This window comes from Muscardinus avellanarius (assembly GCF_963383645.1).
Source record: "Muscardinus avellanarius genome assembly, chromosome: 7".
Classification (NCBI taxonomy): Eukaryota; Metazoa; Chordata; class Mammalia; order Rodentia; family Gliridae; genus Muscardinus; species Muscardinus avellanarius.
The window spans coordinates 112,990,618-113,017,893 of NC_137793.1; positions in this window are offsets into that span (position 1 = coordinate 112,990,618).

Consider the following 27,276-nt stretch of genomic DNA (forward strand, 5'->3'; position numbering starts at 1 on the left):
AAATTTTTTTTGAAGGTATAAATTGTGTTTCTATCACTTGCAACTAAAGGGACTGTGAACATTCCCAGGCACTTAGTGGGTACTTTGTGTATCATTTGATTTATCCTTTATTTGAAAGACACACCAGCCAAGAAGAAAGCCTTCTGACCTTTAAAGCCCCTGGAAGAAGACTATAGAACCTCTAGATTACTTAACAAAGGAGAGGAGAGCGTGAAAACATCTTGAATCTTCCTCCCTCCCTCCCTCCCTCCATACCTCCCTCCCTCCCTTCCTTCCTTTCCTTTTTTTTTTTTTTTTTTTTGTTAGTATTAGGGATGGAGCCCATGGGACATTCTACCTCTGAGCTATACCCCCAGCTCAATTTTTTCTTTAGTCTTTATTTTGAAACAGTGTCTTGCAGAGTTGCAAAGAGCCTCACTAAGTAGCTGAGTCTGTGAACCGTGGTCCTCCTGTCTTAGCCTCCCAAATGCTGGGATTACAAGCATGTGCCACCACGCCCAGCAAATCTCTGCCTTCTGTTCCAGGTCCTGAGGATTTTCAACTTTTTATGTAAAAAAAATTGCTCTAAATTTTTTTTCTTTTTTTTTATTGGTGCACTGTATTCATACATCATAGTGGGATACAAACTTTTGTAGACATACATGCACACATCGCCCAGTCAGCCCCCACCCGATCCCCACCCCATTCTCTCCCCATCCCTCCTTCCCATGCTTGGCTTAGTGGTTGACATCTAGTATTATAGCAATTTATCCAAAATTAAAAATGATAATCTCACATAACAGTTTCATTTGTCTGTACCAAGCTTTTGATGACTTAAAGATAACATTTCAATATTTCTTTTTGCTTTCTTTCTTACCAGAGAATATTTTTTCTATTTTTTTAGGTGAAACTATCATATATTTATATATTTATTTTTCAGAAAAAAATCTATCCTAATATGGAATATGGATTCTAGATACCCAAACGATCTTGAAAAAGAACAAAGCTAGAAGATATATATTTTCTGATTTCAAACCATATAAAGCTACAATAATTGAAACAGTGTAGTACTGTTCTAAAGGCAGATATATAAACCATTGGAGTTAAATACAAGCATAGAGCTAAATTCTTCCCTATATTGTCAAGTTATTTTTAACAAGGTTTCCATGAACATTTGGTGGTGGAAATAATAATCTTTTAACTAAATATTGTTGAAAAATAATAATTACATGGAAAAGAATAAAATTGGACCCTTACCTAATCCCATATACAAGTATTAACTCAAAGTAGATAAAAGACCTAAATATAAATCATAAGACTATAAACTTTTAGAAGAAAATCTGGGTCATAAAACTTCACAACATTGAAATTGGCAGTGATTTCTTGGATATGATTTCAATGGCACAGGCAACAGAAGAGTATACAAACTCCCTAAAAAATAAAAAAAAATATTGTATATCCAAAGACAATGTAAACAGAGTTAAAAGTTACTAGTAGAATGGGATAAAATATTTCCAAATGCTGTATCTGAAGGTATATTAATATTCCAACTAAAATCCTAAAAATTAACAACAATAAAGGCAAACAATACCATTTAGAGATAGGTAAAAGACTAACATAAATAATGAGTCTCCACAGATAACCAATCTTAGTTGTCTGTTGGATGGAAAATCTTGTTTCTCTAGTTCTGGTGTGTGTTACCTATTTCTTCTTTGTAGTTAATCTCTTTGAGTATTTTCTCTAGCGCTGGTTTTGAAGACATAAATTCCTTCAGTTTCTGTTTGTCATGGAAGCTTCTTATTTCCCCATCTAATTTGATAGAAAGTTTTGCTGGGTCGGAAATTTTTGGCTGGAAGTTGTTTTCTTTCAGAGTTTGGAATATGTTACTCCAAGCCCTTCTGGCTCTCATGACTTGGTTTGGGAAGTCTGGAGTGATTCTAATTGGTTTGCCTCTGAATGTCACTTGGCCCTTTGTTTTTGTTGCCTTTAAGATTCTCTGCTTGGCCTCCACATTGGTCATTTTGACAATTATGTGGCGTGGGGATCCTCTTCTCTGATCCTGTCTAAAGGGAGTTCTATAAGTTTCCTGGACCTGTGTATCAACCTCTTGCTCTATGTTTGGAAAATTTTCTGCTATTACTTCCTTGAAGAGATTGTTGATCCCTTTGGTTTCACTTTCTTTTCCCTCCTCTATTCCAATTATTCTTAGGTTAGCTCTCTTAAAATGGGCCTATATGTCTTCAATGTCAGATTCCTGCTGTTGGATATTTTTTTCTAGATTAGAAACTATGCGTTCATTTTTGGAATGATCATCTTCTAAGAGCAAGATTCTGTTCTCCATGTGGTCTAATTGGTTGTTTGTGCTTTGAATTGAGGCCTTTACTTCATTAATTGCATCCTTTATCTCTGTTTGGCTCTCTCTGAGTTCTTTTCGAAGCACCTCTATTATTTCTACAGTTATTTTCCTGATTTGATCTTCTAGAAATCTCTGATTTTCTGTTTTATCGGGTTCTGATGTTGTGGGGTTGTGAGCATTCATTGCTCCAGTATTACTCCTCTTTCCCATGATTTCGGATGTTTGTGCCTTCTCTGGGTTCTTCCCTTGGGTCACTATGACTTTGCTTAAGGTGCTCTGGATCTCGAGTCTGTAGTATCTCAGACCCCACTACTCCTTTACTGGGTTTTATCACAGAGTCTCCGACCCAGAGAGTCGATAGAGGCTGCTTTAGACTGTGGGGGGTGCCAGGTTGCACGTTCTCCTATGGTGTGATATCTCTGCCACTGCCCCTCCCCCACTGGGTCAAGTCCCAGGGAGTACAGTGCTGGGATTTCTCCTCTGTGGCCCGCAATTTGACTCACTCTTCTTGAGTTCGCAGATGTAGCTGTACTGGACTCGGTGAATTCGCTGCTGCTGCCGCCGGTGGCAATATGGCGCCGCTGCCACGCCCTCGGCTGTGAGGCTGGCTTATTTCTTCTTGGTTTTGAGTTCCACTCTGAGTCCCTGCAGTGTGTGCTGAGCTCAGCCACTGGGAGCTTTAGATGCTCCCTGCACCGAATGATCCCGCCTGGCTGTTCCGCAGTGGCTCACCTTGGCTTGCTGTAGCCGTCCAGTGAATTCGCCACTGCCACCGGCAGTATGGTGCTGCTACCGCGTCCTCTGGCATGAGGCCAGTGTATTTCCTCTGTGGCTCTGAGCTCTGTTCTCAGTCTGCTTTCTCTCTGGAGTCTGGTGATTTTTGTTTCTCTGGTGATGGTGTTTTCTGGCTATGAAAGGCGCTGATTTTGTGGTAATGGAGATTGGTTGTTAGCGGGGCTCTTAAGCCCCGCTTTTCTCGGTCGCCATCTTCCCGAAGTCCTCCTCTAAATTTTTAATGTGCATCTCTTACCATATTTTTTCATCTAAAATGTTCTAAGTGTTATTTCCCAATCCCCTCCGTGTGTGTGTGTGTGTGTGTGTGTGTGTGTGTGTGTGTGTGTATTTACTGGGCACTGAACCCAGAGGTATTCTTTTATCCCCAAGCTACATTTTTTTCAATTTTTTTGTTTCTAAACAAGGTCTTGTTAGGTCACTGAGAGTCTCACTAAGTTGTTGAGGCTGGTCTCGAACCTCTGATCCTTCTTTCTGAACCTCTGATCCTTCTTTCTGAACCTCTGATCCTTCTTTCTTAGCCTCCCAAGAACAGGGATCATGGGCATGTGCAACTGCACCCAACTCACAACCTTCCTTCCTTCCTTCCTTCCTTCGTTTAATATTACATGTATCATTATTCCCTAATGATAAGACTAATCACTTTCCAGAGAACTAAAGAGGCTCATGACAAAGGTGCAGCTTGTGAGGTCCATCTTCCATCCAGCCTACATCTACCGTGAGCCCATATATGGTGTCCCATGCTGGGAACTGTTACATTAAAGCATTACAGCCCATTACTCCTCAGAGAAAAGGATACACACAGAGAAAATGTAGTCTAAACCACTATACTATGGTGAAATTTCATTCTTCTGAAATTAAAATAAGGCTAGCATCCTATTTTCTTTACTGCTTCATTCTCTGTTCAAGCACTCAATATTTCTGAGTTTCTCAAATATTTGAGGTACTATTCTGGCTCTTCATTTAGAAGCTGAAAAAGGTTCCTATTTTCCAGTGAGGGAGACAGAAAAAAAAGCCAGTTAACAACTAATAGCTTTAAGAAGTTTCAGATAGTGACAACTATGGCTAAAAGAAACAGAATAAGGCTGAGACAGGTGAGGCCCTTAGCAACTGAGTGAGACCCAGTTTCAAAATAAAAAATAAAATAGGACTGGTAATGTAGCTCAGAGGTAGAATGCCCTGGGCTCAATCCACAATATCACACACACACACACACACACACACACACACACACACACAATCAAGAAGAAAGGATTAAGCCAGGTGTGGAGGTGCACGCTTGTCATCCCCACACTCAGGAGGCAGAGACAGGAGGATCGCGCAGGTTCGAAGCCAGCCATGCTGGCTTAAGGGACCCTGTTTCCAAATGAAAAAAGGATAAAATAGGTCTGGGAGTGTAGCCCCGAGGTAGAAGGGCTTCCAGGAATCCCAGTACCACAAAAGAAAGAAAGAAAGAAAGAAAGAAAGAAAGAAAGAAAGAAAGAAAGAAAGAAAGAAGGAAAGAAAGGATTAAGCATCTTCATGTAGACAGGCACTTGTAAATTATATAATCAAAGGAGTCTTCCTGAGGAAAGAGTTATGAAAAGATCTGTTAGAACAGTGGTCCTGCCGGGCATGGTGGCGCATGCTTATAATCCCCGCGCTTGGGAGGCTGAGACAGGAGGATCGCGCAGGTTCAAAGCCAGCCTCAGCTACTTAATGAGGCTCTCAGCAACTTAGCGAGACCCTGTTTCCAAATAAAATATAAAATAGGTCTGGGAGTATACCCCGGAAGTAGAAAGCCTCTGGGTTCCACCCCCAGTACCACCACCACCAACAAAAAAAGAACAGTGGTCCTGCCAGATAGTCCAAGGGGGACGCTGGCTGAACTGACTCAGGGCAGGTGCAGTGGGGGAGGGAGTTGAGTAAAAATAAGGGGGTGGTGGAAGTGTCCAGCAGTGGCACTGTGGCATTAGTTTTCTGAAAAGGGGATGGTAAACCAATAAATTGGAGAATCTATCACCTGGATGATCTCTGGAGTTCCTTCTAGATAGAACAAGCCTAGAATTTAGCCAGGTGCAGTGGCGCATGCCTGTAATCCCAGTACTTGAGAGGCTGAGACAGGAGTATGGCAGGTTTAAGGCCAGTGCCCAGCTAACTTAGCAAGATCCTGTTTAAAATTAAAAAATAAAAAGGATGGAGGTGTAGCTCAGTAATCGAATGCCCCTGGGTTCAATCCCCAATATCTCTTCCTCCCCCCAAAATCCTAAAAGTTTGTCCTTCATAACTCCTTCTTATTTATAATAGTTATAATGTTCCCTCTACACACCTTCACCAGCACCTTTATTTCCAGTTATGGGACCCACAATTGGTCTTGTAACTCCACAGGGAGGTTCTGTCAATATTGAAGACTGATGCTTTAGCAGCTTATACTCGTTTCTACAAATGCTAGGATGATACTTGATAAAAGCTACCATCTGGGAAGGAGGAACCCAAGATGCCAGACAGAGAAGTTCTAATCTCTTAGGGAAAAAGAAATAGCTATGGGCATCTCTAAGCACCCCAGAGCTATCTGAAGCTTTGGAGTGGTCACAGTCGAGAAGGCATTGCCTCATCGTTTAAACTCACAGAAAAGAGATACGGTCCACCTCCCTCCACAAGAAGTCTGCCAGACGGCTGGTATTCTTGGACTGCAGTAGAAATGATGGACATTAAGCCGGGTAGAGGGGTGCATGCCTGTAATCCTAATATTTGGGAGGCTGAGACAGGAGGATCCCAGGTTCAGGACAGTATTAACAATGTAACAAGACTCTTGGCCACCAAGTGAGATCCTGTTTAAATAAATAAATAAATAAATAAATAAATAAATAAATAAATAAATAAATAAATAAATGGCTTGGAGTGTATCTCAGAGGTAGAATGCCCCTAGGTTTGATCCTAAGTATGAAAGAAAGAAAGAAAGAAAGAAAGAAAGAAAGAAAGAAAGAAAGAAAGAAAGAAAGAAAGAGGGAGAGAGGGAGGGAGGGAGGGAGGGAAGGAAGGAAGGAAGGAAGGAAGGAAGGAAGGAAGGACCAACTTAGATTATTGCTAGAGTGAGTAGCCATCTTTGGGCAGTGAGAACCTTCCTTCTAGCATCTGAGCCACCCTGAGAGCTCTTCAGATGAAGAGGTACAGGCCACCCTAGCAGGGTGAACATGGTGCCCTGTATGAGCTGAGTGCCAGCCTGTTTTCTTTTGGTTTTTGCTTTCTGAAGTGCCAGGTACTGAACCCAGGGTCTTGCAACATGCTCTGTAAGCCCTGGACCCCTGGCTGCCCAGCTCATGTGTGCCAGCTTGTGTGAGGTTTCTCCTGTCTCCCCGCCAGTGCCAACAGAGGGACGTGCCTTTACTTATTTATTTTGTTCCTGTTCCCCTCTGCAGGGTGAGTTTACATCTCATTTGCTTTTGTATTAAGGGTGCAGCCCTTTGCCGCTGTAGCTCTATGCAAGGATTTCCTGTTCAATTCCTCACCATGGGCATTTTTTTCCTTTATAAGTACATAAAATAGCTGAGCACAGTGGCACACACCTGTAATTCCATTGCCTGGGAGGCTAAGACAAGATGATTGGAGATTCAAGGACAATCTCAGCAAACTTAGGGGATTCTCAGCAACTTAGCAAGATCTTGTTTCTAAGTAAAATATAAAATAGGACTAGGGGGGATAACTTGGAGGTAGAATATCTTTGGGTTCAGTTTCTAGCACTACCACCACAACCACCACCACCACTATACACACAATAAATGCATAAAACTACGGTACACATTTTTTATGGCATGTTGGATTGGGTAATACATGGTAATTAATTGGAAAGCATAGCATTCTAGGGATGAAATACAAGATGGGTATGTAGAAAAAGAAGAATTTCACCACAGGGGAGAAAAAACATTGAGAAGGGAAAAGGAATCGAACAGAAAGACTAGCTAAAACCTATAGTCAGAGAAAAATAAGAATTTGGCTTGCCTGATATACAAAGCAATTATGGTTGGTAGCGGGATGATTAGAGTCTGAATGGGGAAAAGAGATGACACCAGTGAGATCTAAGGGAGGTACATCTAATACCAAAACGCTGCTGGACAGTGGCTCCAAGACTTATGAAATGTAACTCAGGTTTAATGTGCGTGGCTTCCTGATCTAACCCTGGAAGGGAGACATCTCGGTCAACAATCTTACCCACCACTGTAATCCAAAACAACTGACCACACAGTTTAGAGGGAGGAAGATTTATTTGCTCACAACTTTCTGAAGATTCCAGAGTTCAGTCTGTGTCAGGCTGGGTCTGTGGAGAGAGGAGAGAGGGAGAGAGCAAGGGTCTGCTCGCATATCATGGAGAAGAGAGAGAACAAGTAAGCAGGGGATTCAGGGGCAAAAGGACAGTTCCTAAGGCCACACCTTCTCCAGCCACTCTGCAGTTGCCTAGGTAACTACCCAGTAAGTCCATTACTGTGGTAACTACCCAGTAAGTCCATTATACACTATGAGATTATAGCCCTCTTGACTTAATTACATCACCTCTGACTGTTAATATATGCGCTCACCAGGGGACATTCTGTATCTAACCATAACAGGAGGACACTTGGGGTTCTGGCCACCCTTTGTTTGTCTCCCCTACTACATGTAAATTTTTCATTAGGGGCAGGGACTTACATCTCCTTCACAGTGTCTTCCAGCTCCTGTGGTCATATCTGACACACACTAGGGACTTCACAAATATCTGTGCTGTGAATGAATAGGTGGCAAGTCCTGGGAGCAGATGTGATGCCTGGGGCCTGAGTCTGTAGTGCTGAGCAGGTCCCAGTCTTGAGCCCCAGGAAAATCATCTGAGGCTCCAGAGCTACTAGTATTAGGAGCCAAGGTGCTGGTGAAGCCAAGTGGGTCAGGAAGGAGAGGAGCTGATGCATGCAGACCAGAGCAGGCAGAGGAAAGGGACCTGGAGGAGTGCCCAGAGCTCTTGGGAAGCTTCACCTCATTCCTTCTGGGTCCCTGCAGCCTCTGGTCTGGGCGTCCTGGCGGCTGGGAGAAGAGCCAGGGGGAGCCAGCCCAGAGGCTTCAGGACCCATGAACATGTATCTTAAAAATGCTGCCATGAGCCGGGTGGTGACGCACACTTGTAATCCCCACGCTTGGGAGGCAGAGACAGGAGGATCGCGCTGGTTCAGAGCCAGCCACGCTGGCTTAAGAGACCCTGTTTCTACATAAAAAGTAAAAAATAGGTCTGGGAGTGTAGCCCGTGGGAGTGTATCCCGGAGGTAGAAGGACTTCCAGAAACCCCAGTACCACCAAAAAAAAAAAAAAAAAAAATGCTGCCATGAGCCGGGTGTGGTGGCACATGCTTGTAATCCCCGCACTTGGGAGGCGGAGACAGGAGAATCGCACATGTTTGAAGCCAGCCTCACTGGCTTAAGAGACCCTCTTTCCAAATAAAAAATATATAAAAAATGGTCTGGGAGTGTAGCCTGGAGGTAAAGTGGTTCCATCCACAGTACCACTGTCCTCCCCCCCCAAAAAAAAAATTGCTGCCATGAGATTCTTTTATTTATTTACTTATTTATTTATTTATTTATTTATTTTTGTACTGGGAGTTGAACCAAAGGGGGTTCCACCTCTGAGCTATACCCCTAGCCCTAATTTACATTTTATTTTCTAATAATACATGCACACAGCACTTGGTGAGCATCCCCATACATGATATTGAGGTTGACATTGGTAATTTCTCATATCTACATAATTTCAGTGGCAGAGTTTACTTTATATTTTATTTTGAAACAGTCTCGCTAAGTTATTAGTCTAAGTTGCTAAGGCTGGCTGCAAACCTGCAATCATCCTGTCTCAGCCTCCCAAGCACTGGGATTACAGGCATGGACAACTATGCCTGGCTCAATGAGATTCTTAAACCATAAAAGAAATTTTTACAAAACCTCTTATCTACAAAGCAAGTCATATACAGAAATGGAGTTGGGCTCTGTGCTTTCTGTCCTGAATCTGTCATTTTTGATCTGTGCTTTGGGTCTTTACTAAAAAGAGATCATGTGATCAGTCTCCTCTTCCTGGAATTCTCCCATCCCAGCACCTGCTTGGGAAACTTGTATTTTAGACCTGTGTAGAAGGGTCCCTCTGAACTGAGAGCATGTAGGTTGCACATCAGTTTTAGTCAAGCTTGGGAATGTCCTGAGAGCCTTTTGCACAAGCCTTTGCTATGGGCCTTACCACACTGTATGGTAATGTGTTTGCTGTCTCTCACGCTAGACTATGAGTTCTTATGAAAATGTATTATGTGGAAATCATTTTTGTATAAGCCTACCAAAAAGCACAGTGTCAGGGATATATGAGGAACTCACTGAATGAATAAATGGATACTCATGGAATGAATAAATGCATAAATGGTGGGAATCTAGTGCTGAACCTGGTGAAGGTATCTTTTTATTAATCAATAACTTCTTTTTTAAAAAATTTTTTTTCTGGGTCTGGGGATGGAACCCAGGGGCATTTGACCTCTGAGCTACATCCCCTACCCTATTTTTTATTCTTTATTTTGAAACCAGGTCTCACTGAGTTGCAGGGGGCTTCACTAAGTAGCTGAGGCTGTCCATGAACTGCAATCCTCCAGGTCTCAGCCACCCGAATGCTGGGATTACAAGCGTGCGCCACCACGCCTGGCTCAATAACTTCTTTTAAGAATCAATTCTATAAGCTAGGCATGGTGGCGCACACTTGTAGTCCCAGTATTTGGGAGGCTGAGACAGGAGGATCACAGGCTTGTGGACAGCCTCAGCTACTTAGTGAAGCCCTCTGCAACTTAGTGAGACATTATTTTTTTTTAAAAGAGGACTTCCGGGAAGATGGAGACTGAGAAAAGCAGCATTTATGGGTCCTGCTAACACACAATCTCTATTGCCACAAAATCAGCACTTTTCATAGCCAGAAAACACTATCAGCAGAGAAATTTTAAAAAAAATGTAAACACAAGAGACAGAGAAAAAAAGACTAGAAGAACAACCAGAGATCAGAAAAGAAATCAAGCCCGCAATGTGGTGGCGGAGCCGCGCCGGCACCATCTTCCCTCACAGCACCAGGCTCCAAAGAGGAAAGGTAAACAAGGAGCTGAAGTGAGCAGCTGCCGATCATTCGGATGTAATTCAGCAGTTCTTTCAACACAAAGAACACCTAAAAATCCCAGTGGTGAATCTCATCACGCCTTCCAGAGACTTATAATGGAGCTCAAAACCAGAAAAGAAATACGCGAGCCTCACGGCCAAGGGCATGGCAGTAACGCCATATTACCAACAGCGCCAGCCTCACGGCCAAGGGCATGGCAGCGGCGCCATATTGCCATCAGCAACAGCGAGTTTACCACGCACCACAATAGCTCCTGATCAACACGCACAATAACCGTGAGTGAAATTGCAGCCCCTAAAGGAGAAATCCCTGTACTGCACATCCAGGGACTTTGATAATCTCCCTGGGTCTGAGATTTTGCAGTCCAACCCAGTGAAGGAATAGCGGTGGCAGAGATACCACACCCTAGTTGCAGCTTCCCGTGGGAAAATGCCCAGCCAGGAACCCCCACAGTCTCACGCAGCCTCGATTAACTCCCTGGGTCTTAGACTTTGTGATACAACCCAGTAAAGGAGTAGTGGCAGCTGAGATTACCACAGACTTGAGATCCAGAGCACCCTAAGTGAAGTCATAGTGACCCAGGGAAGGCACAAAATTCTGAAATCATGGGAAAGAGGAACAACAATAAAGCAATGAATGCCCACAACCCCATATTATCAGAACCTGATAACACAGAAATTCAGAGATCTCCAGAAGATCAAATCAGGAATATAACTGTAGAAATAATATAGGACCTTCGAAAAGAATTTAGAGAGAGTCTAAAAGAGATAAAGGATGCAATCATTGAGGTAAAGGCCTCAATTCAAAGTATAAACAATCGATTAGACCACATGGAGAATAGAATCTCTCTCCTAGAAGATGATCACTCAAAAAATGAATGTATAATTTATAACTTAGAAAAAAATCAGACAGAAGGAATCTGACATTGAAGAAATATGGGCCCATTTTAAGAGAGCTAACCTAAGAATAATCGAAATAGAGGAGGGAAAAGAAGGTGAAACCAATGGGATCAATAATTTCTTCAAAGAAATAATAGAAAATTTCCAAACATAGAGCAAGAGATCAATATTCAGGTCTAGGAAATGTATAGAACTCCCTTTAGACAGGATCATAGAAGAGGTTCCCCATGCCACATAATTGTCAAAATGACCAATGTGGAAGCCAAGCAGAGAATCTTAAAGACAACAAAACAAAAGGCCAAGTGACATTCAGAGGCAAACCAATTAGAATCACTCCAGACTTCCCAAACCAAGTCATGAGGGCCAGAAGGGCTTGGAGTAACATATTCCAAACTCTGAAAGAAAACAACTTCCAGCCAAAAATTTCCTACCCAGCAAAACTTTTTATCAAATTAGATGGGGAAATAAGAAGCTTCCATGACAAACAGAAACTCAAGGAATTTATGTCTTCAAAACCAGCGCTAGAGAAAATACTCAAAGAGATTAACTACAAAGAAGAAATAGGTAACACACACCAGAACCAGAGAAACAAGATTTTCCACCCAGAAGACAACTAAGCAAAGAAGAATAAACAGGATTTCAAACAGAAAATCTTAACATGTTAGGAGTTAAAAATTATCTCTTGCTGGGCTGTCTAGGATGATTATTCCGAGTGTTGCCAAGCCTGATCTCCACTCCTGTCAAAAACAAAATCCAGCAGGGCGTGGTGGCGCACACTTGTAATCCCCGTGCTTGGGAGGTGGAGACAGGAGGATCGCACAGGTTCAAAGCCAGACTTGTCGGCTTAAGAGACCCTGTTTCCAAATAAAAATATAAAAAAATAGGTCTGGCAGCGTAGCCCAGAGGTAGAAGTTGTTTCCAGGAACCCCAGTACCACTTAAAAAAAAAAAAGTTATCTCTCAGTAATCACACTGAATGTAAATGGCCTCAATTCCCCAATAAAAAGACAGAGTGACAAAATGGATTAAAAACCAGAATCCATCCATCTGCGCTTACAAGAAACATACTTTACAAGTAAAGATAGTAACAAACTCAAGGTAAAGTGCTAGAGCGAGGTAATTCATGTTAAGTAGCCATCCTAACAAATGTGAAGTAGTATTTCACTATAGTTTTTTATTTCCTTAATGATTAGTTATATTATGATAATGATGAGTGATATTCATGTGTTTATTGGTCATATAAAAATCTTTGGAGATTCATTATCTATTTTAGTCTTTTACCTATTTCTAAATTGTATTGTTTGCTTTTATTATTGCTAATTTTTAGAATTTCCATTTGGAATAATAATATACCTTCAGATATAGCATTTGGAAATATTTTATCCCATTCTATCAGTAACTTTTAATTCTGTTTACATTGTCTTTGGACGTACAATATTTTTCTATTTTTTATGAAGTTTGTTTGTTTATTCTTTTGTTGCCTGTGCCTTTGAAATCATATCCAAGAAATCACTGCCAATTTCAATGTTGTGAAGTTTTATGACCCAGGTTTTCTTCTAAAAGTTTATAGTCTTAAGATTTACATTTAGGACTTTTATATATTTTTAGTTAATATTTGTATATGGTGTTAGGTAAGGGCCCAATTTTATTCTTTTTCATGTAGTTATTATTTTTCAACAATATTTAGAGAAAAGATTACTACTTCCTTCACCAAATGTTCTTGGAAACCTTGTAAAAATAACTTGACTGTATATGGAAGAAAAAAAATATCAGCGCTAATCAGGAAACCAAGCATGGGAAGGAGGGAGGGGGAGGGAAGGGTTAGGGATTGGGTGGGGGCTAATTGGGTGATGTGTGCATGTATATCTCCACACTTTTTTTTATTTTTATTTTGGTAGTACTGGGGTTCCTGGAAACCCTTCTATCTCCAGGTTACACTCCCAGACCTATTTTATATTTTTGTTTGAAAACAGGGTCTCTTAAGACAGGCTGGCTTCAAACCTGTGCGATCCTCCTAACTCTGCCTCCCAAGCGCGGGGATTAAGAGCATGCACCACCACGCCTGGCTCCACAAGTTTTTTTTTTTTTTTTATCCCATTAAGATGTATGACTACAATGCACCAATAAAAATTTATTTAACAACAACAACAACAAAAAGAATACAAATAATAACAAATGCTGGCAAGGATATGGGGATACAGGACCCTTAAACACTGTTGGTGGGATTGCAAATTAGTGTAGCTGCTATGAATCTCCATATAAAGATGTCTCAGAAACTGGGAATGGATACACCATATAATCCAGCTATACCACTCTTGGGTATCTTTCTAAAAGAATTATGGGCTATACACACAATGGAATTCTACTCAGCAGTAAAGGAGACCATAATAATTTTAAAAACAGAATAAAAAGTAGGGCTTTGGATGTAACTCAGAGGTAGGATGCCCTGGATTCAATCTCTAGTACCGAAAAAAAAATTAATTTTATAATTCTAGCTGGGAGTGCTAGCACACCCCTGTAATCCCAGTACTTAGGAGGCTGAGACAGGAGGATGGTAGATTCAAGGCCAGCCTCAGCAGAGTAGCGATGCCCTCAGCAATTTAGCGAGATTCTGTTTCAAAAGAAAATTTAAAGAAAGGGGAGAGGAGTGGGCTGGGGTTATAGTTTGGAGGTAGAATGCCCCTAGGTTCCACCAACAGTACACACACACACACACACACACACACACACACACACACACACACACTATTTCTAGCGGGGCATGGTGGTACACACATGTAATGCCAGTACTTGGGAGATTGAGACAGAAGAATCACAGGTTTGAGATCAGCCTCAGCATTGTAGCAAGACTTTCAAGAACCGAGAAACACCTGGTTTCGAAACAAAAAATGAAACAGGCAGGTGGTGTAGCTCAGACGTAGAATGACCCTAAGTTTAATCCCTAGTACTACCAAAAATTTTTCTAATTTATTTTTTAAATTATTTCCAACTCATTTCTAGCTTGCCAATTATAATAAATCACCCTGCTGATTCTTGTCTAAAAGTCTACAAGTAAAGAGGTAAAGATATTAAAAACTTTATGCCAGCATAAGAAGGGAATGACTTTCTTTCTTTCTTTCTTTCTTTCTTTCTTTCTTTCTTTCTTTCTTTCTTTCTCTCTCTCTCTTTCTTTCTTTCTTTCTTTCTTTCATTCTTTCTTTCTTTCCGGGTCTGGGGATGGAACCCAGGGGCATTCAACCTCCGAGCTACAGCCCCTGCCCTATTTTTTATTCTTTATTTTGAAACAGGGTCTCACTAAGTTGCAGAGGGCTTCACTAAGTAGCTGAGGTTGTCTGTGAACTGTGATTCTTCTGTCTCAGACTCCGGAATCCTGGGATTATGTGCATGCACCACCACGCCTGGCTTGGAAGGGAATTTCTAAGCATAGAAAACACCCTAATTAAGAGCTCTTCAAATATACCAAATATAGCTTCAGAGTCATAAATTATACTGCATTTAAGATTAATAGCTGAGCATGGTGGCACATGCTTGTAATCCTAGCATTTGGGAGGCTGAGACCCGAGGATCGTGGTTCGTGGACAGCCTCAGCTACTTAGTGAGGTCCTCTGCAACTCAGTGAGACCCAGTTTCAAAAAAATAAAGAATAAAAAAATAGGGCAGGGGGTGTGGCTCGGAGGTCGAATGACCCTGGGTTCCATCCCCAGACCTACACACACACACACAAAAATTAATAATTTTTATTTTTTGAGAGGTATGGGCTAGAGTGCTGCTGTGGTTGGAACCTGATTATCCCCACAGACGCGTGTGTTGAAGGCTAGGTCCCGACTTAGGACCTAGCCTTGGGAGTGGGGGGACCTTAAAGAGTGGGGAAGTTGGGTCACTGGGGGCGTGCCCTTGAAGGAGACTTGGGACCCAGGCTTCTCCTCTCTCTCTTGTTGTCCTGCCACCACAAGGTTAGACGCCTTCTTCCATCACGATGTTCTGTATTGCCACTGGCCCCAACCCAAGAGGGCCAAGTGACCCATGGACTGACACCTCTGGAACATGAGCCAAAAGAAACCTTTCCTCTCATTAGGTAGATTAACACAGGTGTTCATCACAGTCACGGACCGCTGAGTAACACAGGTGCTCTTCATAACTGCTCCATTCAATCCTCCGCCCAGCCCTAGAGGAAGGAACCGAGGTAACAGCCCACCCGGTAGCCAGTAAGCGGTCAGCCCCCATTTGGCCGCCCTCTGTACTGGATCCAACGCATATACTCTTTAAAATCCTGTGGAGGCTTCTAGGAAGCCCTCTATTCTCCACCCCAAGCTGGGCTAGAGACCCCTTCAGGGCCCTGTGCCTGTCTCTATCCTGGCACGCCTGACATTTTGTTGTGATGTTAACTTACCTCTCAAATTCTCAAGGACAGGAATGGTCGCATCAATGTTGACTCCATAGCACCCAATACGATGTCTGTTGCTTAATAGGTTTTCAGGGAATATTTCCTGATTTAAAACCAGATTGGGAAAAAAAAAATCCTAGGCTACTTAACTCACTGTCCTCTTGGACAAGGTCTACCCACAGAACTTCATATATACCTTCTCATCTTGAGAGTTTCTCAATGTTGAATGGCCCATTTTGTTAACATAGAAATTTCACAATCCTCTTGAAAATCACTAATATGTAAAAGATAGCTAATAGTTTTTAGCCAGACTTCACCCTCTACATCCTTACTAGCTAGAAAGACTAAATTTACTTTCATTATTTTATATTATGAACACAAGAATAATAGTTTGTTTAAATTTTTTCTTATATTTTGTATTGGAGGTTGAACCCAGAGGCATTCTATCCCTGAGCTATAACACAGCTTTATATTATTATTATTATTATTATTATTATTAATTATTATTATTATTATTGCAACAGGGGCTCCCTAAGTTGCTGAGGGTCTTGCTAAACTGTTGAAGCTGGCCTCGAATCTGTGATCCTCCACTCTCAGCCTCTCAAGTAGTGGGGTTTACAGGTGGGTGCCATTTCTAATTGCATACCCCTCCCCATAGATCATGACCTGGCTCCTCCGGGACTCCCTGGGCTTTGCCATTTTGCTTTTGTCAAATGCCCCGCCCCAGACAGAAACCCTCTCCTTGAACCTTGCCCAGTGACTGGGCTCTATCCTGGGTAACCAGATATCCAATATGGACTCCGGCCCTGGCACTTCCAAGTACCCCAGCCACGCACACACTCCTCCACCTCCTTTGGGCTCCAGTTGAGCACCAGAACGCCAGGATGGGCTGGTACACCATGACGTCGCCATTCACGTGGGGCCTATCTGCCTTCCTATCCTCCACCCCATCTCCTGAGCCTTGCCTATCCCCATGGCAAGTATCATGCCAGCGCCCGGCTCCCTCCGGCCCCTCCCTACCTCCCATTCCAAAGACATGACACACTCCAATAAACCTGAGTATCTCACGGGCCGAGGGAACAGAGGGTTCTGCCTGCAACAAGCATGTAGGATTGCCCACCTGGAACGCCCGACAGGGTGCAGTGTGACCCTGTTTGGGTTGAGCCGATTGTATCCCTCAGAAGTTAGAGGGTTCCAGAGAGGGAATTGCTCCTTGGGTTGGTTAATACAAAATCGTAGCTATGATCTTGTGTCCAAGAAGCAGAAGCTATTCACATTCAGAGAGGCAGAGTAGGCACCCCAGCTACATATTTATTATTATTATCATTATTATTATTACTATGACAATCATCATCATTATTTTGGTACTAGGGATTGAACTGAGGGGTCTTCTACCTTTGAACTACATCCTTAGCCTTTTTTTTTTTTAATTTTGAAATGAGTCTTGCTAAGTTGCTGAGGCTGTCTGCGACCCGCGATCCTTCTGTCTCAGCTTCCCAAGTACGGGATTCCAGGCATGCATCACCACGCCCTGCTTCCAGCTACATATTTAAAGGCACCTAAGTTCGTTCCCAAGCTTAAGGGAGCCTCACAAAGTATGTAACCTTTGTGAGGTCTACTTTCCTCATTCATAGTAAAGGATAATGACACCTGTGTTGTAGGGCTATTATACAGATAACGTGATTTCACCAACAGTTCTGACTATAGAATAAGGGATGTAATAAACGCCCAGCTGATCGGCCTCTTTATCAGCATTCAATATGGGTTTGCTAAACGTTAACTTAAAAAAATAAGATTTCGCCGGGCGTGGTGACGTACACTTGTAATCCCGTGCTTGGGAGGCGGAGACAGGAGGATCGCGCAGGTTCGAAGCCAGCCGCGCTGGCTTAAGAGACCCTGTTTCTAAATAAAATATAAAATAGGTCTGAGAGTGTAGCCCAGAGGTAGAAGGGTTTCCAGGAACCCCAGTACTGCTAATAATAATAATAATAATAATAATAATAATAATAATAATAATAAATTCCAAATGTTAAAGGTAAACGTGTTTGCTCCTATGGTCGGAGAGTCTGAGTGACAACCTGAGTGATGTTGTATCCATCCTCTTAAAAACCAATGGAAATGAATACTTTTATCCTTCATTATAAAAAATGAAGGCCACAAAAGTTAAGAAACTGGAACAAAGTCACACAATTATAAAGTGTCATACGTTTGGTTTTATCCTTGTGATTGTGACAACTCAGTAAGAAATGAGTGTTACCTTCTGCTTATCAGAAGCTCTACTTGGTAATTACACGTGACTTTATAGGTCAACAGAAAAATCCATTATTTGATAAATGGCCTTTATTTGATAACAGCATCTGAAATTAGTAATACATTTTGGGTTGAGTGGGAAAGAATACCAGGAATGAAACCCATCGGCCTTCCACGTCTAAGCTATACCCCTAGCCTAATTTTATTTCTAATTTGGACACAGGGTCTCACTAAGGTTGCTGAGAGCCTCGCTAAATTGTTGAGGCTGGATTTGAACCTGTGACCTTCCTGTCTCAGCCTCCCAAGTGCTGGGATTACAGGTGTGGACCACCACACCTGGCCACAACGTACAATTTAAACAGGTCTTGGACATTCTGCAGGACCATTATCTTGAGCTCCTCACCAAGTCAGTGCCCTGAGGAGGAGGCTTGAGGCGCAGTCCTGGAGGAAGGGAGGCCAGGACACTGTGTCACCTGTCACCTGACTTGGCTCTGAGCAAGCCAGTCATGACAGTCAGCCTGGGGAATGTGAATGTGCTTAGGGAGATAATGAGAGAGAATGAGACAGAGTTGTTTGCTTTTAATTGGCAAGATAATGGCAAGATGTTTATTGAGGAGATTCTTTTTTTATTTTTTATTATTATTTTTTTTATTTCATTTTTTTTAAGATTTTGTCCTTATATATTTATTTATTTTTTCATATTTATTTTTAATTGGTGCACTGTATTCATGCATCATAGTGGGATACATACTTTTGTAGACATACATGCACACATTGCCCAGTCAGCCCCCACCCGATCCCCACCCCGTTCTCTCCCTATCCCCCCCTCCTATGCTTGGCTTAGTAGTTGACATCTAGTATTATAGCAATTTATCCAAAATTAAAAATGATAATCTCACATAACAGTTTCATTTGTCTAATACCAAGCTTTTGATGACTTAAAGATAACATTTCAATATTTCTTTTTGCTTTCTTTCTTACCAGAGAATCTTTTTTTTTTCTATTTTTTAGGTGAAACTATCATATATTTATATATTTATTTTTCAGAAAAAAAATCTATCCTAATATGGAATATGGACTCTAGGTACCCACAACGATCTTGAAAAAGAACAAAGCTAGAAGATATATATTTTCTGATTTCAAACCATATAAAGCTACAATAACTGAAACAGTGTAGTACTATTCTAAAGGCAGATATATAAACCATTGGAGTTAAATAAAAGCCTAGACCTAAATTCTTCCCTATATTGTTATTATTTTTGACAAGGTTTCCACGAACATTTGGTGGTAGAAATAATAATCTTTTAACTAAATATTGTTGAAAAATAATAATTACATGGAAAAGAATAAAATTGGACCCTTACCTAATCCCATATACAAATATTAACTCAAAATAGATAAAAGACCTAAATATAAATCTTAAAACTATAAACTTTTAGGAGAAAATCTGGGTCATAAAACCTCACAACATTGAAATTGGCAGTGATTTCTTGGTTATGATTTCAATGGCACAGGCAACAGAAGAGTATACAAACTCCCTAAAAAATAAAAAACATATTGTATATCCAAAGACAATGTAAACAGAGTTAACAGTTACTAATAGAATGGGATAAAATATCTCCAAATGCTATATCTGAAGGTATATTAATATTCTAACTAGAAATCCTAAAAATTAACAACAATAAAGGCAAACAATACCCTTTAGAGATAGGTAAAAGACTAACATAAATAATGAATCTCCACAGATAACCAATCTTAGTTGTCTGTTGGATGGAAAATCTTGTTTCTCTAGTTCTGATGTGTGTTACCTATTTCTTCTTTGTAGTTAATCTCTTTGAGTATTTTCTCTAGTGCTGGTTTTGAAGACATAAATTCCTTCAGTTTCTGTTTGTCATGGAAGCTTCTTATTTTTCCATCTAATTTGATAGAAAGTTTTGCTGGGTAGGAAATTTTTGGCTGGAAGTTGTTTTCTTTCAAAATTGGGAATATGTTACTCCAAGCCCTTCTGGCTCTCATAACTTGGTTTGGGAAGTCTGGAGTGAATCTAATTGGTTTGCCTCTGAATGTCACTTGGCCCTTTGCTTTTGTTGCCTTTAAGATTCTCTGCTTGGCTTCCACATTGGTCATTTTGACAATTATGTGGCGTGGGGATCCTCTTCTCCGATCCTGTCTAAAGGGAGTTCTATAAGTTTCCTGGACCTGCGTATCGACCTCTTGCTCTATGTCTGGAAAATTTTCTATTACTTCCTTGAAGAGATTGTTGATCCCTTTGGTTTCACTTTCTTTTCCCTCCTCTATTCCAATTATTCTTAGGTTAGCTCTCTTAAGATGGGCCCATATTTCTTCAATGTCAGATTCCTGCTGTTGGATATTTTTTTCTAGATTAGAAACTATGCATTCATTTTTGGATTGCTCATCTTCTAAGAGCGAGATTCTGTTCTCCATGTGGTCTAATCGGTTGTTTGTGCTTTGAATTGAGGCCTTTACTTCATTAATTGCATCCTTTATCTCTTTTTGGCTCTCTCTGAGTTCTTTTCGAAGCACCTCTATTATTTCTACAGTTATTTTCCTGATTTGATCTTCTAGAAATCTCTGATTTTCTGTTTTATCGGGTTCTGATGTTGTGGGGTTGTGAGCATTCATTGCTCCAGTATTATTCCTCTTTCCCATGATTTCGGAAGTTTGTGCCTTCTCTGGGTTCTTCCCTTGGGTCACTATGACTTTGCTTAAGGTGCTCTGGATCTCGAGTCTGTAGTATCTCAGACCCCACTACTCCTTTACTGGGTTGTATCACAGAGTCTCCGACCCAGAGAGTCGATAGAGGCTGCTTTAGACTGTGGGGGGTGCCAGGTTGCACGTTCTCCTCTGGTGTGATATCTCTGCCACCGCCACTCTCCCACTGGGTCAAGTCCCAGTGAGTACAGTACTGGGATTTCTCCGCTGTGGCCCACAATTTGACTCACTGTTCTTGAGTATGCAGATGTAGCTGTAGTGAATTCGGTGCTGCTGCCGCCGGTGGCAATATGGCGCCGCTGCTACGCCCTCGGCTGTTGGGCTGGCGTTTTTTTTTTTTTTTTTGGTTTTGATTTCCACTCTGAATCCCTGCAGCGTGTGCTGAGCTCAGACACTGGGAGCTTTAGATGTCCTCTGCGCCGAGAAATCCCGCCTGGCTGTTCCGCAGCGGCTCCCCTCGGCTTGCTGTGGCCGTTCCGTGAATTCACCGGCAGTATCAGATTCTTTTTTTTTTTTTTTAAGCTAAAAATGACAGAATGTCTTTATTTAAATAAAATTTAAATATAAAATGCCAGAATGTCTTTGTTTTAAAGTGTTTCAGCGGCTGGGCATGGTGGCACACTCTTGTAATCCCAGTCCTTGGAGGGTGAGATGGAAGGATTACAGGTTCGCGGCCAGCCCCAGCTACACAGTGAGGCCCTTTGCAACTTAGTGAGGTGCTGTTTCAAAATAAAGAGTAAAAATAGGGCTGGGAATGTGGCCTGGAGGTAGAATGCCCGTGAGCTTAATCCCATACTGCAAAATAAATAAATAAGTAAGTAAATAAATGGTTTCGGCAGAGCAACAGATGAAGGAAATGTCGCAGGATATGGATTAGTTCAGACTCCAGTGGGAGGAGACGTAGGTGTTTTGTGCCACTTCTACTTCTCTGTAAATATAAATGTTTTCCTCATAAAATGCAGATCAAAGAAAATTCCTTCGCAAATCCCTGATCTAAAGGACTCTTGGACCAGACGTGGTGTTGAGGGCGGGGGGGGGGGTACATGGTGTTGAGGGCGGGGGGGGGGGTACAGCTCAGAGGTAAATGCCCCCGGGGTTCCGTCGGGTTTAGTTCTTTTCAATAAGTGCATCCCAGACTAAAAGAAGACGAGATGATTAAATATGGAAGGACCAGAGGAGGAGGAAATTTGATTCAGAAAGATGGCGCCTGTCGGGAATCTATCCTCGGACATTCATAGTGGGATACTGGGTCATGGGCATATTTCTGTCTGTTTGTTTCTTTACTTAGCCATGGGAGGAAAGCTTTCAAAACAGTGGTTCTCACTAGAATGTCAGGCTGTGTTTCGTTGGGGGCCAGTCAGCGTGAGAGAAAGAATAGGACTCGATGCTGGGAAAACGTGCTAATGTGGCGTGTTTTTTAGGCAGTAGGAGATCCAGATACGAGAGGTTACTTTTATGTACATCTTACTTTTTCTGCATTTTTCTAGGAAGTAAGAGGTTTCCTGACTTTGGGGCATGGTCCCTACTACACAGGACTGAGTTGAGGATGAACTTTAGAATGTTAAGAATGTTTTCACAGCAGGCCCCTACTTCACGGGTCAGGCATTATATGTCTTGGCAAAGATGTTGCCAAGAACAAGAGATAACGTCCTGCGTAGACATATATGGCTATTTCCCCTCCCCACGGCTTTCCTGACGTGGCCACACAATTTCCTCTTTGTTCCTGTCCAGAGAGCCGGACAATTGGTGATAAGGAGACTGATTTCTGTGATCACTGGGTGTTTATTTTATAACCCATGTCTGATGTGGTGTGTGTGTGTGTGTGTGTGTGTGTGTGTGTGTGTGTGTGTTTCACTGAAGTAACTTCCTCAAAGGCAGGATATTAATACCTAAGCAAATCTTGAGTAGCACCACAGCCCCACATTTAGGAATCTCAGTGTGTGTGTGTGTGTGTGTGTGTGTGTGTGTGTGTGTGTATTTTCATGTTGCTTAGTAAGTCTAGGAAGAAACTTTTTTTTGGTCATAAAACTTCTTCAAGTATATGCTGGGTGTCTCATACAGGGATATGGTGTTAGCATAAGATAATCTTATTTTCATGAAGCTATATATATTTTTTTCTAGAGAGTTAAAAATCACATGGATGAACCAGGGAAAGTCCACAATTAAATGTTAAAGTAAGTGGTTTGTAAAAGAACATGATCAGACCAGGACTGGTTATCCCAGGTTTTTCCGGGGCTTAGTCTATTTTTATCCATTCTGAGAGTTGTTTTATTAGTAGAAATGAGGCCCGTGCTTTCTCTTTCCCTTGGGAATCTTCTATATTCTGTTGACAATGCCCTTCACATCCCTAAGACCTCCCCCTTCCCCAGAAACTACAACTGAGTACGACACTGTAGGCCTCTTCTTAGGAGAAGCAAGGCAGTCGAGTTAGGTGACATGGAGCTACGCAGCCCTGGACATATTAAGGTAATGGGCAGCTCCAGCGTACCACCATGGGCTGGGAGCCCGCAGGCACTCAACAGGACTCCACCGAGTCTTCGTAGTCAGAGGCCAGGGAAAGTCTAGGTGACCTTGACCAGAGCACACGGCAATGGAGACCTGTGGCTTTTCCCAAAGCTAAACTGGGGACTAGATACGACAGTGTCTTTGTGTTAAATCTTTGCTTCCTCCCTCCCTCCTCCCCTTCCCCTTTCTTTCCTTCTTTCTATTTTTTTCTTCTTAAAGTTGTAGTATGCCTTCTCCTGAACACAGCAAGCCCTCCCCATTTCTAAACAGTAAAGGAACTATGTAGATTGGTTTTTAAGTTCCTTGTTGGAGTGAAGGAAGATTATTAAAAAAAAAAAAAAAAGAGGAGGACTATGTCTGATTCCTGTCTCTGGACGATTATTTTACCAAGAGTCTTTTGTCACCTCCCAATCCCTCCCCCCAGAAAAATCAGACGTTTTCCTTGAAACAAAAACATCTGCCCAAGAATATCAATTTTATAAAATGAATCTGAACCGTGCATGACTTTGAACCTGGAAGAACATTATGTGTTGATTTTCACAGTAAAGAAACTGTGCTGGTCCGTCTATATGGATTCTTGAATGACAGGAATATGTGCAGTAGGTAAAATAGTAGCTGAGAAGCTCAAATGATTACCCACAAAGGTCCAACCTCGCACAGAAGGGATTGGGTCTGCCAGGCGTGGTGGCGCACGCTTGTAATCCCCGCACTTGGGAGGCGGAGACAGGAGGATCGCGCAGGTTCGAAGCCAGCCTCGCTGGCTTAAGAGACCCTGTTTCCAAATAAAGATATAAAAAAAATAGGTCTGGAAGTGTAGCCCGAGGTAGAAGGGCTTCCAGGAACCCCTCCCCCCAAAAAAGAAAGGATTGGGTCAAGGTGGATACAGTCAGCGGTCTAACCTCCACAGTTCAGTGGAAGCCACGTTTGGTGTGGGTGGTACGGTTTCTCTTAAACGTTCCTACTGGTAGAGGAGAACCAGGCGGCCTGCACACAGATCTCCCTGCACGTTCAAGTTGAAATGGTAGCACTGGGTCAGCCACGCGGAGGGATGTGTCAGAGGTGGAATCTTCATTTAGGAAACCCCACCCTTGGCGCCATTACTGTCCAGGAATTAGTTGTAGGATAAATTCAAAAGGAAACCCCCGAGTTGGCTCACTCTTCAACAAAGGCACTGGCGGGGCGGCACTGGTGCGCTGAGACCACACCAAGTGCAGGTTTGGACCTCGGGTCCTGGGAAGTGAGTTCATACTAACCCAAACACACAGAATCTAAGAAACATTTGCACACAAACGAGAGCTCAGTGAAACTAGACTTTTTGAGCCAGCTGGCGAACCTGTTCTATTCTCACTGCGGTGTTATTTGAGAAAAATAAAATTATAAAGTTTTTGAGTAGCAGAGAAAAACAAATGATGCTAAAGGCATCATCAGACTTGGGTAGCCCGCTGTGCCTTCTCTCTACAGCCTCTGCCAGGAGCTGAGCTGTTATGGTGGATGAAGCCGAGCATCCTGCCATCCCTTTCCTCGGAGGCTGGGATGTAAGGGCGTCTCACGTAGACCAGCTCTTGAAGTGCGTCTGGGAACCCCCGAGAGTCTCTAAAACCCTCTGGAGTGTCTGCAAGTCACAATTATTTGCATAATACATATTTGCCTTTCTTATTCTTATTATCCAAATGTAGTATTTTTCATACGGCATGACATATGATAATGTCATCATTCTGACAGCCAGTGAAAGTGTTTTATACATTTTTTAAATTAAAAAAAATTTTTTTTTGGTGGTACTGGGGATGGAACCCTTCTACTTCTGGGCTACACTCCCGACCTATTTTATATTTTTATTTTTGGAAACAGGGTCTCTTAAGCCAGCAAGGCTGGCTTCGAACCTGTGCGATCCTCCTGTCTCCACCTCTCAAGCGCAGGGATTACAGGGTGTGCGCCACCACGCCCGGCTAATTTTAATTTCTAATACAGTATCAATAGATATAAATCCCCATTTTATTTATTTATTTATTTTGGCACTACGAATTTAATCCAGAGGAATTCTACCTCTGAACTACACCTCCAGCCCTTTTTATTTTTTATTTTGAAACAAAGTCTCACTAAGTGCTGAGAGGCTCCCTATGTTGCTGAGGGTGGTTTTGAACCTCTGATCCTTATGCCTCAGCCTCCCACGTACTGAGATTATAGGCATGCACACCACACCCAGCTTAGCACCTCATTTTTAAAAAGTTCTTTTTGACTCTTAATATTTAGGAGTGTGAGATGGTCCCAAGACCAAAATAGATAAGAATCACTGATACAAGCCATCCTCTCTGTGCCAGTCAGATTCCTGTGACTGTGACAAAATTCCTGGGATAAATGGCTTATAAAGAAGAAAGGTGTATTTTGGTTCCTGGTTTCCTGGCTTTCAGTTCATAGTTGGCCTAGTAATTTGGAGCCTGTGGTGAGGCAATGCATCATGGTTACAGAAGTGTATGGTGGAGAAGGCTGCTCACCTTCAGGCAGCCAAAAACGAGACAGAGAGACAGGCAGGCAGACAGACAGACAGAGTGAGCCAGGGTCTGTCTTTAGGGACACACTCCCAGTGACACAACTTCTTCCCACTTGACCTGGTGACCAAGCCTTCAGCACATGGCCTTTGAGGGACATTTAAGACTCAAACTAGGTGGGCATGGTGGTGTACACTTGTAATCCCAGTATTTGGGAAGTTGAGACAGGAGGATTGCAGGTTTGAGACCAGCCTGAGCAACTTAGCAAGGCCCTCAGCAATTTATGAAGACACTGTTTCAAAATAAAAAAAATAAACAGGGCTGCAGATGTGGCCGAGAGAGAGAGAGAGAGAGAGAGAGAGAGAGAGAGAGAGAGAGAGAGCCAGCCCCTGGTTCAATCTCCAGTACCACAATAAAACAAAACAAAGCCCTCTGTATCATGACTGTTCCTGTCATCGTGCTGGCAAACATCAGGGTGTTATTTGTGCTGATGAGATTGCGGAAACACCCTAATACTCTAGATGAAACCCTAGTGAGATTTCAAAAGTGTTCTGTCCCACTGGGCACATACTATTCATGTCATCTCCAAAGCTCCAAATAATCGCGTCTGAGGCATGTACTTCATGCCCAGATGCCCCAAATCCTTCCAATGAATATATTAATTTGCAAAAATCAAAACCAACAAGCTGGGTGTGGTGGCATATGCTTGTAATCCCAGTTCTTGGGAGGCTGAGACAGGAGGATCGAGGTTCGTGGCCAGCCTCCGCTACTTAGTGAGGCCCTCGAAACTTAGATTCTGTCTCAAAATAAAGAATAAAAATTAGGGCTGAGAGTGAAGCTCGGAGGTAGAATGCCCCTGAGTTCCATCCGCACTACCACACACACTCACACACACAAAACCCAACAAAAACAAAAGAAAGAAACCTTGTCACCTGTGATGTGTCCTTCCAATTATCTGAAATAACACCAGTACTTATAAACAGTTTTTGGAGTTCTTGAACACCAACTGACCTGAAACCAAGAATCACAGCCTGCGGAAATATAGGCGAATGAAACACGTTTTTCTTTTTTTCTGTTTATCTATTACTTTTTTTTTTTTTTTTTTGTAGGAACTGAGGCCCTGGTCCATTTGTTTGGTATTTCTGATGCCAATTCATCGACTGTGTCAGGTAGCGGTGGACTCTCACATGTTGGTCCAGCGTCCATTTTGTCAGGAACCTGAGATTCCAAAAGGCTGTTGCCCCCTACGAAACAGAAGGGCTTTTTAAAATATGGTCCTGGCTGGGTGTGGTGGCGCACGCTTGTAATCCCAGCATTTGGGAGGCTGAGACCAGAGGATCGCGGTTTGCGGACAGCCTCAGCTACTTAGGCCCTCCGCAACTTAGTGAGGCCCTGTTTCAAAATAAAGAATAAAAAAATGGGCAGGGGTGTAGCTTGGAGGTCAAATGTCCCTGGGTACCATCCCAGACCCGCAAAAAAAAAAAAAAAAAAAAAAAAAAAAAAGGTCCTGCGGGAACTGTGTCCATAAATGTGATATTTGTAAGCCTGGGATTTCCTTTAGTCTCCCTCTTATTGCAGATACGAGAAGCAGGGTGGAGTATGAGGCACACTTTCCAAGTTGAAGTAACCAAACCGTAAAACACAAGACTCGGTGTGGATTTGACTGGGCAAAAGTTAGCTGGACACCTGACAGGCCGGGCGCGCAGGCAGTGGTGTGAGCAGGGCCAGGCGGGCTCGCGTCCGTGGCGAGGGTTGTGACAGC